This window comes from Rhamphochromis longiceps, linkage group LG11 (genome assembly GCF_057381845.1).
Source record: "Rhamphochromis longiceps isolate RC_006_pf linkage group LG11, R_longiceps_female_GT1.1, whole genome shotgun sequence".
In the NCBI taxonomy this organism is placed as follows: Eukaryota; Metazoa; Chordata; class Actinopteri; order Cichliformes; family Cichlidae; genus Rhamphochromis; species Rhamphochromis longiceps.
Window position 1 is genome coordinate 28,216,249 of NC_140567.1, and position 12,976 is coordinate 28,229,224.

The 12,976-nt window shown below is 37.9% G+C and overlaps 1 long non-coding RNA gene across 1 annotated transcript; it reads right to left on the minus strand.

Moving 5' to 3' along the window:
* Positions 1–687: 687 nt before the first annotated feature.
* LOC146659433 (uncharacterized) lies at positions 688–3,651 on the minus strand. The gene is made up of 2 exons (XR_014913798.1): positions 2,978–3,651; positions 688–1,242 (listed from the first exon to the last, which is right to left on the minus strand). It is a non-coding gene; the product is annotated as an uncharacterized LOC146659433 (long non-coding RNA).
* Positions 3,652–12,976: the final 9,325 nt, after the last annotated feature.

Sequence of the window (12,976 nt, forward strand, 5' to 3'; positions counted from 1 at the left end):
GGCGTCTAGCCTGGATAGCAGCTGTGAGACGAGCTGATATCCAGTTCTCTTCCATCTCCAAATATCTGTTGGTGCTCCAGACATTTTCATTCCGGTAAGTTCTAAATATGTTCATATCTTTATAGCCTATTAGTTTTATTTTCGATGCACTCTGAGGTCATAGAAAATTAGAAAAAAACATCCTACTGAGTGATTTTGCAGAACTACCTTCTATTTATAGAGTTACTAATTATTTGGCATTATTGCAGCAAACCAGCCTATGAAATGGATGAAACATCGTGACTGAGTTCCAGCGCTACACAAGGGACCTGCTTCAAACATACCACCATGCCAATCAGATTACTTCTTCCATGTGAGGGTGAAGAGGTGACCCTTCTGGATAAGATGGTGAAGGTTTGCTGCCGTTTTGGTGAACAGTGTGGTAGTAAAACCAGGGGAAAATGAAACTTGCTCCTGTTAAATATTCTTTAGTCTTGTGCTGTATAAATAGCGGTAATTTTTCAGAACATAAATTGAAGTAATTGATAGTAAATAAAGTAACGTTAGTAGTGGGTGATATCGTGTAAATGCTGTCATGATTTTGTGTAAACATTTTGTCCTTTATAAACTATGACATGGATTCTACATTGTAACTGATGTGATGTTCTGTAAGGTGGTTTTAATAAAAAAAAAAAAAAAGAGCAAAACTTAGTTTGTTTCTTTATTCAACTTTTGAACAGTGGTACTCAGTCAGTACATATTCAGTAAATGCAAATTATTTACACGGCAGTGCACTTCAGGCATAAATCTAGACCCTTATATAAAACATTATGGGTCATTCCCACAACCCACAGCTTTACTGTGTTCCAGCAAAGATTCCAATAGCAGTGACAACTCCTCCACAGTAGCAGGTGGGATTTTTCTTTTTTGAGGACGGCTCCTTTTACCTGTCACTACAGATGGTCTGTTTATGTTTTGATTGAGAGCAGTTTTTGGTCAGCTGAAGAGGAGAAGTCCATCTTATGGCCAACCTCTGGCTGTATCTTGGTCATATTACCCAGAAAACCCCAGTATGCAGGTTCATCTGTAACAGTCCTTGTGCCACAGATCTGCACTGTTGCTTCTACATTAAACAGAAGAGCAGCGCCATGGATGCAGGTCTCCAGGACTCCGGCCATACAGGTGCAGTGGGCGGCTTCAACCTTCCCTGTGATGCTCACAATGACCCAATGCTGGTTCATTCAGTCTTTGAGAGTGCAGCACCTGAAACATACAAAGTTAATTTAAAGACAAGGACTCTAATGAGCCAAGGCCGACATAAATTTGTTTTATCTACTTTCAAATCCATTTTATCATAAATGTAACAAAGTATTTAGAAAGTTAGCACATACATGTAATTTTCCATTTTTTTATGTATCCATCTATAGAACGCTGCATGTTATATTCCAAATCTGCCTGTTCTCTTTCAGAAACCTGCCTTCAGAAAATGAACCTAAAGTATGTAATGCAAGGATGTCATCACTTTCAAGATGGAGAAAGCATAAAGTTTGACTTTAGGTGACAATTATGGACACGTAATATGATAAGGAGATTCTGCAGGTCATTAATCAATGTATTATAGTAAAAAATTTATTTTTTGTGACACAGGACACAAACATGGAAGCAAGATATATAATTAGGATTATTTATAATAAATATGAATAAATAATTGCAATTTCTTTAACCATTGAGAATAACTAAATCCTTCAGGACAATGTCACATCAATGCACTGAACTCACTATGGCTACGTTCACACTGCAGGTCTTAATGCTCAATTCCGATTTTTTTTTTTTTTATTTAAATCTGATTTTGTGTCTGCTTGTTCACACTACAAATAAAATGTGACAGCAAACGCAGTCCTTTGTGAACCCTCAAAGTGGCCCGCATGCGCAAAAGAAGACGTCACACACAACGCGCTCTGTTTAGACCAAACAGCATTGTTTGACTGATGGCCCTTAATATAAAGACTTGTTTCAGACTTTACGTTGTCCAATTTTGCTTTAAGTTATTTTGTTATTTACATATGGCCTAATAATGATCCTTATTGTTGTTTTAGAGAGGAGCGGTGCTTCAAAGGATAGTTGCAGATTTATGTCAGAATCTGCAGATTATACAGTACAAATAAAATGTTCACGTTATCTTCCCAACAGTTTCACTAACATCTGCACGGGATGCACACGAAGCGCTCATGTGTTCTCAATGTCTTCTCCAGCGCTGATAATTGGCATATGTTTTGTGTCAGTGAAATAAAAGACGGATTTAATGCGTCATGACCATTCAAACAGCAGTTGCTTCCTAAAACATCAGATATGTATCGGATTAAGTTCCACATACGAAAGTGACCCAGATCGGATTTGAAAATATCGGATTTGTGCTGTTTTTACACCGTCATACCATGATTGGATATGGGTCGCATACGGTCAAAAAAGTCGGATTTGATGCGTTTTCGCGTGCAGTGTGAACGTAGCCAGAGCCTCCACGTGTTCTCACTCTAATTTGCACCTCATGAATGAATTTATGATTGCACTAATTTGAATGTTCGGGAGGAAATCAAACGCATTTTACTCACAGTGCCCTACAAACGTCACTGCTGTTTAGTTTTCTGTCTTCATTTATGTTGGAAGTGATAGCAGAGTTGTACGTTTGAATTTGTTTCCAAAATCCCTCATTTAGATGGAAGCTAGAGAGCTAACTTCCTGCTAATTTCTAACTCTGTTAAATGTCATATATTCCGTTTCGTTTTCATGGATGCCTGGATGTTAAACTCAATTGTTACACATGGTAGAGCAGAACGCTGATAATTTTATTACAGATGAAAGACTTTAGACAGTTTTTCAACTCTCAGTAATGCCACAGTGATCCTGTGATTTATGGACCTGCAGCAGCGTTTGAGCCCATGCTAGTGACGTCAGACTTAAAGACCGGATAAAGAGTGATATGAACATATCTATAACTTACGGGAATGAAAATGTCTGGGGCACCAACAGATATTTGGAGATGGAAGAGAACTGGATATCAGCTCGTCTCACAGCTGCTATCCAGGCTAGACGCCTTCGTTTGGTAACATCCGATACATGAGCTGCCTCATGTTGCTTCCAGGTGGGGAAAGAATGAAAAGATAAACCATTTTCAACCTTATTCCCTTGCCGGCCGTGCGATCTAACTTTACAACCGACCGCACAGCAAGTACGAACCATAGCTGGTGTTATCCGTGTACTTTCGCTCTTTCGCTAGCGCTTTGTTCGGCCCAGAAATGTGGCGCCTCAACCAAAAACCCTGACCACGCCCCCTCTCGTGACATCACGCTTGTGTCACTTCCGGTATTTCAGACAATCCCTTTCCGTCAAGGATTTTTAATTTGTTGTGGGCTTTTTGTAATTTGTTGTGGGCTTTTTGTATTTTGTTGTGGGCTTTTTGTAATTTGTTGTGGGCTTTTTGTAATTTGTTGTGGGCTTTTTGTATTTTGTTGTGGGCTTTTTGTAATTTGTTGTGGGCTTTTTGTATTTTGTTGTGGGCTTTTTGTAATTTGTTGTGGGCTTTTTGTAATTTGTTGTGGGCTTTTTGTAATTTGTTGTGGTTTGTTTTTTATTTGTTGCGGTTTTTTAATTTGTTGCGATTTGCACTTCCCAGCCACCGTACTGTGCTGTTGCAGTCCACTAACATTATCTGAATCACGCTTCGGCTTTATTTGACACAGCCCCAGCTGACATCAGTTAGATGATTTGGCAGCCTTTTCACTTATACAATAGCACTGCACAATATGCCAATTTTCACTTGTACACTTGGTGATGAATGCTTGATTGATCTGTCAATTTTAAGGGACCTCCCAGATACTATAGCGTTGAGTGTAATCTGCTGTACAGCCTCCTTTTAGTTCCACTGGGAATGCTGTAGTCCAAACAATATGTTATGAGCACGTTAAGAGATCACACCGTCTCCCAACATAGAACTTCATTTGATAGATGCATCCCAGTGGTGCCACTGTGTCCATGTACTCTCTTCTCAGGGAAAACATAATAAAAAGGAATCAAATTTAATCTCAAGCTGATAGAATTACCAGCCAGGGAATTCTGCTAGCAGCACTTTGCATTCATAAAGGCTGAGAATACATAAGATGTGAACTGCCATTAGATCTGTTTGTTCTTATTGCAGAAGGATCTAAATGAGGCCATTAAAAGGGCTTCCTTTGTTTCTATAACATGCAATGCATTGTTTTTATAATTTGTGTAATATGAATTAGATCTTTTGAAAATGCACTATAAATAAATCTCAGTAATATGTATGTCTGTAAGAAGGGAGTTTTTATTATATTGTATACCACACTGTATTGTAATGTTAATAGACGGTCATATTATACGGCATAATGTTTTAGAATTAAATATTATGCAGTAATTAAAAAGTCATCCCTGGAAGATCCTTCACGTCTTTCTTGATGTATGTATGTTAAAACTTGTATTTTCTCTATTTACACATGATTCATATTGTTTCCTGTTGTTCTGCTGTGGTTGAACACTGCCATCTAAGGATTGCCTGTAATTGGATTCTACTCTGCTACAGGCAGGCACAGTTGATGATACTTTTCTAAGCTTTGTTTGTGCTTTAAAGCAGTATATCAGTCAGAAGCAATTAGAATTCTTGTAGATTAAGCGAGGTATATGGATTTGAATAGAATTAGGGACTTCGTTTTGGTAAACTGAAATGAATAAATGAACCATTCTGACAAGAAAAAAAGAGATTTCTGAAAGAATGTGTGATTCGTTGTACAACGCAATGTAACTAAGTGACCCTCTATGAGTCCACAGAAAGGCTTGTCATAATTTGAGCTGTTCATTATTCATTTAAGCATACACATTTGCAGCTTTCCACATCCCAAATCACTCAGATTCCAGCCATGTAGCATATGGAAGAAATGACTGGAGAAATGGCAATGTCGATCTTGATGTTAGCCAGTGTGCAGTTTAATTATGACAGTTTGGTGGATATTATAACACTTTGTCCTGCTGCCATTGCTGTTATGACTTAAACAAAGAGCAGGTCAATGTTCCAGGATGCGCACTGAAACCCACAGACATCTAGTCTTCCTGTCTCGATCCAACCATCCTCTCAGGGGAGTGACTGGCGGAAGGTTTACCAAGACAATCACACCCCAAAATCCACCTCTTTTTCTTTGATCCTCAAAGGGTCTTGAGTAGGTCCAGACAAGCTTGAGTGCTGGTTGTTACAAAAAGGTATTTGCATTCTCAACCAGCAATTGCTTGTGCTTTGTGGGTTTCTGCACTGAGCCCTTAGCTAGGAATGTCAGACTTTGTAAGCTGTTGCAGAGATTTGTGGGAACAGTGCTTACATTTTCCATTTCCACAGAACTGAGTCCATATGATTTCCAGATTTAGTGAACATGAAACTAACTAAATGAAGGTTCAAGCTGAAATTGGATATTAAACATGACAGAAAAATGCACCAGAAGGCTCTGTTATCAGCAAAGTCCAAAACCAAATTACACAAAGTCTCAATTAAAGTCTGGACTCAAAAGGGTGTAATTGCATCCATAAACACACAAGCTTGGAAAAACACGGCCTTACAGGCATCCAAAATACTTGTGCATGATGAAATATTTCTATCAAAGCCAGTGGGGGAAGAAATTTGTTTTCCTGTCTGCAGTTCAAAGCATATGGCAGAATAACATATTCTCAAAAATAATGTCAAGTGCCAGATAATCCCTGATTAAAGATCAGGCCTAAGTGTCAGTGAGTTATTTGCTTGTGATGTGGTGGTGGGATAATGAGGAGAAAAGCCACTCCACCTGAGGTACTGCTGCCATAATCTTCACAGTAAACACTTATCATACATTTGCCATTGATTAGGATGTGCCTCTCATCAATCATCAGTGGCTCGTCGGCGCAGATTAATAATTATGACATCTGCGCTCAGTCAAGAGCTCTGATTAGAGGGAGGAGAGAGGCAAACGCATCTGATAATAGTGAGCAACGAGGTGTTCAGGAACTCCATCATATTGTCTGGTTCATTTGATGATCATCTTACTTTCACAAGTTTGCTAGCTGACATTTCTATTAGCATGTACAAAATAATATACTGCAACACAAATGAATTACATATCAGTATTATTACTTTACAGACTCCACCGTGGCTGCTGAAATCTGCTTAAGAAGACAGCTAGCATTACTTATTTAACATCAGTTGAAAAGATATCTATTTTCAGTCAAAAGAAAATATACAGTTATGTGTTCTTCTGAGTTTATAACACAACATGCTATTATTAAAATCATGTAGAAATCTGAATCACACATTACCTCTGTATGGGTTCACACAGGCCTAAAATCAGTACTTCTAACTGATATTTCCAGTACTTCTCACAGTTATTGCATGTTAATTTGGATTCCCGTGTATAGATTTGAACACTCTAACACCTGTTTGTTAAAAACAATGCCCTAACATAGCTATACATCTGATGTTTGATGATTTACAGCCTTTTTTCTAACAACAGGAAAATGGGATTTTTCTCGTGTAACACATGAATGGCATTTTTTGCCATTCGTGTGTTACACATTTTTTGTTGGTCCATTAACAGTGGTTGTAATAATGTGAGGATGAAACAGAATTTCAGTGCTTGCTATCAAAATAATACATTTGAATACAAAACCTTTTCTGTTAAATGCCATCTTAAATTAAGTAAGGCATCACATTAGACATCAAAATATGAGGTCCATTATCAGGTGGAGGCTGGCATTGTTATTTCCAGTTTTTGGTGTTTTCATACATCATATTATCTGTTCCATTTTCCAGCTTGCATGTCATCAAAATATGAGCCCAAGTTTGAGAAAAATGAAAAGAAATACAAAGACCTTGGATTCATGTAGTTTCTCGGAACAATTTGCTGCCATTAAGTGAACATACTGTACCTCTCTCTTGCTCTTTCTTTTCTTTTTTTAAGTGACTAATTTAAAAAAAATTCAGCCTTTCCTTGAAGAATGCCTGTGAGTGCACTTATCTGGCAAATATTAAAAATAGATTATGGGCCATTGGAAGGTAAGTGGTTCCATAAGTAGAATTGATTGTGCCAAGAAGTATCATGGACATTGCCTACATCACCTTGAGGGTCTCATCCTCTTAATGATGCCATGTGCCACATGCTTCCTCCTGAAGAATGGCAACCGTTTCGCTGCGGGCTCTGACACTCCAGTTAAACTGCTATTCCAAGCAGTTAACAAGAGCACCAATGCCTACATAACAGACAGCAGCTGGACAAGCGAGGACGTTATGGTGGGAAAGCAATACTCGGATCCAATCAAAAATTCCAAATGGCAAAAGGAAATAGGATTACTGCCCTGAAAAATAAGCTTCTTGTAAATACTGGACAAAAGCACTCAGCTATCTAGTGCCAACTTCCACATATGAACAGGAATTTCTAGTTCCACAAGGATCTGTGTGAACTATATCTTAATTTAAATAATTTAATCATTTACATTAACTGATTATTTCTGGCTACTTGCAAGCGACTCTCATTACTTTCTCTAAATAATTAGTTGAATAACTTGACACAGGTTTTTAATTGTTATGCACCATTGAAATGGGATGTAAAACATATTCATTAGAGTGTTTCCACTGCCAGGCAATATAGGGAAAAAAGCCACCATTTACAGAATCAAACTTCAGGTGAAGTTTTTAAAAACCCTTGGTTTGTGCTTCCAGCATGATTTTCATACAAGTGATGTACTCCTCTAAGCCTGCTCAAGGGAAAGGTGTGGACAGCTGCCAGTTCCGTGGGGTTTGGAGATGCCTTGTGCAATTACGTTCTTCCACCGTAAAAGACTGCCATGCCGATGCTGCCAGTTTCTTCCCCTGGACCCCGAGCCTTTCCTCCCAGCCAGCCTGTCAGCAGACAGGTTGAAAGGTGCCATTTGACCATGGAGATGGGGCTCCCCGTCCTGCCAGCAAGCTTCTGAGCCGATTTGAAGGTGTGTGTCCCTGGACTGGAAAATCTCCCCTATCCGAAAAGTCGATTAAAGCCAACAGCTGCGTTTCAGGTTCTGCCAGGCAACTGTGCAATACACACACATGCACACACCTTGACATCAAGAAGTGTTTGGAGCTGTTCAGCTGTACGCTTCAACCGAGCCTAAACACGAAGTCAACTTTGCTTATCATGGATAAGTATTCTCTTGTCAGGAAGTTGTGTTCACTTTATCAACAAACTTCATCAGATTCATTAGTGAGATGGCTCTGGCAGTAGATTAAACACTCTGCAAATATAGAATCACATAACAAGATGGCAGGTTATTTTCCCACTTCATCTTAGTATCCAAATAAAAAAGAAGAGGATCATACTGGGTAGCAAGATAAGAGAAAATCAGTCTCTTTCTGTACTTTTTCTGTGCCGAATGTGGAAAAAAATAATAAATTACATTCTATTTTGAATTGAAGATGTTTTGAAAAAAATAAAAAATAACACAGCAGCTGCTGATGACAAAAAGCCTGGAACTTTAAACAAAGCAAAACAAAAAATCATGTCACATTTTCTGCAGCACACCCACTTGCTCTTTAGTGTTACAATTGTTTGTGTCAGGAAATTGAGTACTGCAATGGCGCTCATTGCTCAGCAGCCACCAAATAAATTTCCATTGGGGGAAAGGAAATCGATACACGCATTCTGCCTCTTTTAGGATCTTTGTAGACTCTCCCTTGTGATTTTAAAAGTATGTTAATGTAATTTATTGAACCTCTTACCCTAATCACACACATTGCCTATAATTACATACCTTGACGGCTGCTGGACTTCTAATTGCTAATGCTTTTCCTGGAATTTGTCCTCTAATCCTTGTATGTAATGACTCTTAAGAGAAAGGAAGAAAAGTGCTTTGCTGCTACTTTTCGCAGTTGCAGCTACCCGAGCTGCAAGGGCACTGTGGTTCAAGCTGCTCCTGATGCTCCTATATCATAATGTTTGTCACCAGTTGACGGAAAGTATATATTAACCTTTGCGTATCTGATTATCCGAGGTAAAATGATTGGGTTGAGGTTGCACTTTAGTTAACTGTAAATTAGTAAGCTGTTCAGAAAACTTAACATAATAAAGTGAAATCAACATCTCAGCCAACATCTCCCTTTTATTAAAAATAAGGTGGATAGATCCACATGATGTACGATGATCCATGTCATTTCTATCTTTAAACTACACACAGCATGTTAAGTTCATTAAACAGGCAAGTTTATGATCCTTTACGCCAGTGTTGAATGAGGTAAACAGCCAGTTCTGGAGAGTGCAGCTTCTACTGCGTGGGGCACCTGCTTTGTTTTGAATTCTGCTTGCATTTTGCTTTGTTTTTCTACTGCCTTGAATCCCCATGAAAACTCGAAACCCAGTAACACATTAGCCACAGACAGATGTTCCCAGTGTTGTTTTTTTCTGCAGGTCTGCCTTAACAGTTGGAAGTCAAATGCTCACACTGTTTTTAAAATCCATTAAACAAATCCTTAGCCCATTTCAGCCTCATGCCATATAGAGGGAGCTCGGTGATGTTTTTTGCAGTAGTTTCTTTGCCATTAATTCAAGGTAGTCACCTAACCTAGCTTACTATTGTTTGACAAGCACTGAAGCACCAGTACACTAAATGACTCAAACCAAACCAAGGCTTTTACAGAAGACACAATTTTTGGAATTTTGTCTTTTTACACCACAGTGGATTTTAAATCAAACAATCAATACAACTAAAAAAAAAATATTGTACTCATAGATTAGTGTGTAATGATATCTTCAAACAAACTTCTCATTAACTTATAATTGATCAATTAGAAATAAATATGAGTGGGATTGCAGTTTGTGGAAGCCACCCTGTTTCCCCACCATATCCTCAACAACTCACTGTCATCAGTCTGAAGTGAACTTCTCTGACTCATTGACTCGGGTCGGACTCCTTTCACAATCTTTACAGACAACTTCCAGAGTAAACAGATGCGGACACTTTTCACCCAGCATTGACAGCTGAGGTAAGCAGTGGACTGACACCCTTCCACAGACAGGAGAAAACTAGTCAGATCTGGTCGAAACAGCTGGAGCCGTTAAGGGGTAAAGACTAAATTTCAATGTTTTTGATTTGTTGTTTTTATTTTGCTCTATAAAAATAAAATTGAACTCAACTGAATTGACTAAAACGTGTTTTCTATAGCTAGAATTATTCACTTTAAGCGGGAGGGTTAAGATTGCAGAACTGAGTTAACTGCAATCTATTGGCATCTAGCAGTGAAAATATTACACACTCTAATTTGAATTCTAAATTTTAAAGTGGTTTTATAAAATTGGTACATTAACTGATAGGGAATTACAGCCATATTTTCTGAGCCTCAATATAATTGGACAATTGACTGATAACAGTTCCATGACCAGGTTACATATATTTGCTTTTCATTGCAATTTTAAATGCAGTCCAGTAGATGTCAAAGCTAGGCTGGTAGGCTGAAAAACCAAAATAAATCTATCTAATAGTAACAACTTGAATAATGGCCAAATCAAAAATCTAATATATTCTTAAAAATAATAAATGCACTGGGCAGCTCAGCAAGCAAAAGACAAAATGCAAATGGTTAATGGTTCTTATAGAGCTTTTCTATTCTGTCTGAGCACTCAAAGCGTTTTACACAACTCGCCTCATTCACTACTCACACAAGCACTTTTTTCTATGCTCCTTCTATGTAAGTGCTTTCTATCTAACATTCACACACATTCATACTCCGATCGATGCATGGGTTTAGTATCTTGCCCAAGGATATTTGGCATGCAGACTCGAGCAGAAGGGGATCAAACAGCTACCTTCCAACAAGTAGATGACTTTACCTCTTGAGCTACAGCCAAGTGCATGGTGACAGAGTTTTTTCCATGGTTAGGAAACAGCTTTACACCAAACCAAGTCAAGAACATTCTCAAGGAGATAGAGTTATATAATCAAGAGATGCCTTCGTGAATGGAAATACAGAGGGTTTACGACATTGTGCAAACCGCTGGTTACACTCAGTAACAAGAAGGCCAGATTAGGATTAGATTTCTTTTTTGTAATTCCTTTTAAATCAAAGCAGGAATTCTGCACTTCATTCACATCTTGACTGTGATCCACTGTGATAATGTACAAAGACAAACCCTAAAAATGATGCCTTTATTCAACAATTTTATTGTGTAACTATATGTAAACATTTGGGTAAAGGTAATTTGTGTAAAAATGGAGGACAAGCTAATGTTATATTCTTGCTTTCGCTATTGCCAACTAAAGTAAGTAACTGTTGTTGCACTGGGTTCTATTTTTATTACTGTATTTAAAGGATGTTTACTCTTGATGAGATGTTTTATTCGTAGGGCAGGATACCAGATTTCTTACAATGTTGAAAAAACGTGTTGCATAGAGAAATTTTTTTTAAACTGTCAATAAAAGGTAAATATTCACTTGCTGTACTTTAGCTATTTATTGATTAGTAAAGCTTGATTTTACTACTTATGCACAGGTTTTCCATGCTTTTTTGTGTTGTAGTTATTCTATTGGTGCTCGTTTTTGTTGTGTATTCAGTTCGAGTTTAGTCTCAGTGCCCTTGATCACCCAGCTATCTGGCAAACCTTTGTTGTTAATTCATTTGTTTTATGTAAATTCCTTGTCAGTCCCACTGTATGTGCTGGAGGGGCCAACAGTGGTACTGATGACTCAATCAGGAACTGTTTCAACTACTCCTGGGGGAAAAAAATGACTGGGACTTTTATTTATGGAATTCCATATTTCCCTGCACATTGCTGCCCCCTGATTTTTCTAATAAGCCATACATCGCCAGAAAAATGTTTTCTTTTTTTTTCTTCTATAGAGGAGAGTTTTTTCAATGAACACTCATTGTTGTTTCAGGTTCTGGGTGCTGGTGTTGTGCATACTAGCTCAGAGTCACACTGTTTACTGGCTTACTGGGACACTACAGACAGGGACACATTGTGATTTGTACTGGAACACATGCCATTCTCTCAATAGTAAGTGTTTGTGGTCCTAGAGGGCCATGAAACTAGTTACTGATAACTATTTACCATATCAGGATTGCAATGTATATACATGAAGAAATTCAAACAAAGCAGTGAGCAGGTGCATATGTCTAATCTGCATAACAGCAGTATTTTATTAATTTACTTTTTTGAACTAGGCAGAACTTCTCTTCTTTTTCTACTTTCTGTATATAAAGTCAAAAAATGTAAAAAATAAAAGTAATCATCATGTAGATCCAAATTGCATCTATATTGGTGTAGAGGTGGTAGGATACAAACTCTTGGTAAGCTCTTTTATTTTAAAGTATCTTACCACCACTGACAAATATCCACAGTAAATTTAAATACTCAATCAAGCTATTCCACAATGAAATATTTTCTGGCTGCACAATGTTTGCTTTAACAAGTCTTAGAATAACAATGAAACACTGTAATACTGTTGGCCCTGCTACCATGCACACATTATTCACTTTTCTCCTATCTAAATGACATAACGTATATGTTTAATGTTGACACTAAGCAAGCTGTCACTGTCATATTAAGTGAATATAAAGCCAGTCAGTTGCACATGAATTTACTGTTTGACACAACTGATACAAAGCTACACATTACTGTGCATTTATTCATCTGGTGCAATACCGAAAACAATAAAGTGATTTGTGAGGATGTGTCACAAAGTCAAAAAATACATGTAAAAAAAGATATTTTCTTTCCTTCTGAATTCTCCCTTCAGTCCGCTCACCCATGCTGTGAAGCTAATGTCTTCCTCTCAGCCTTCCAAGCCTTCTCTCCCTCTGTGACTCAAAATGATCCAGCCACACAATAACAGTGATCCAATATGAGGAACAAGGGGCTTATTTTTCCTCATAAAAACAGACATTACACTAATTTAGTAATGTCTTTGTAATTCACACATAAGAAAGTAAACTGAAGGTAAG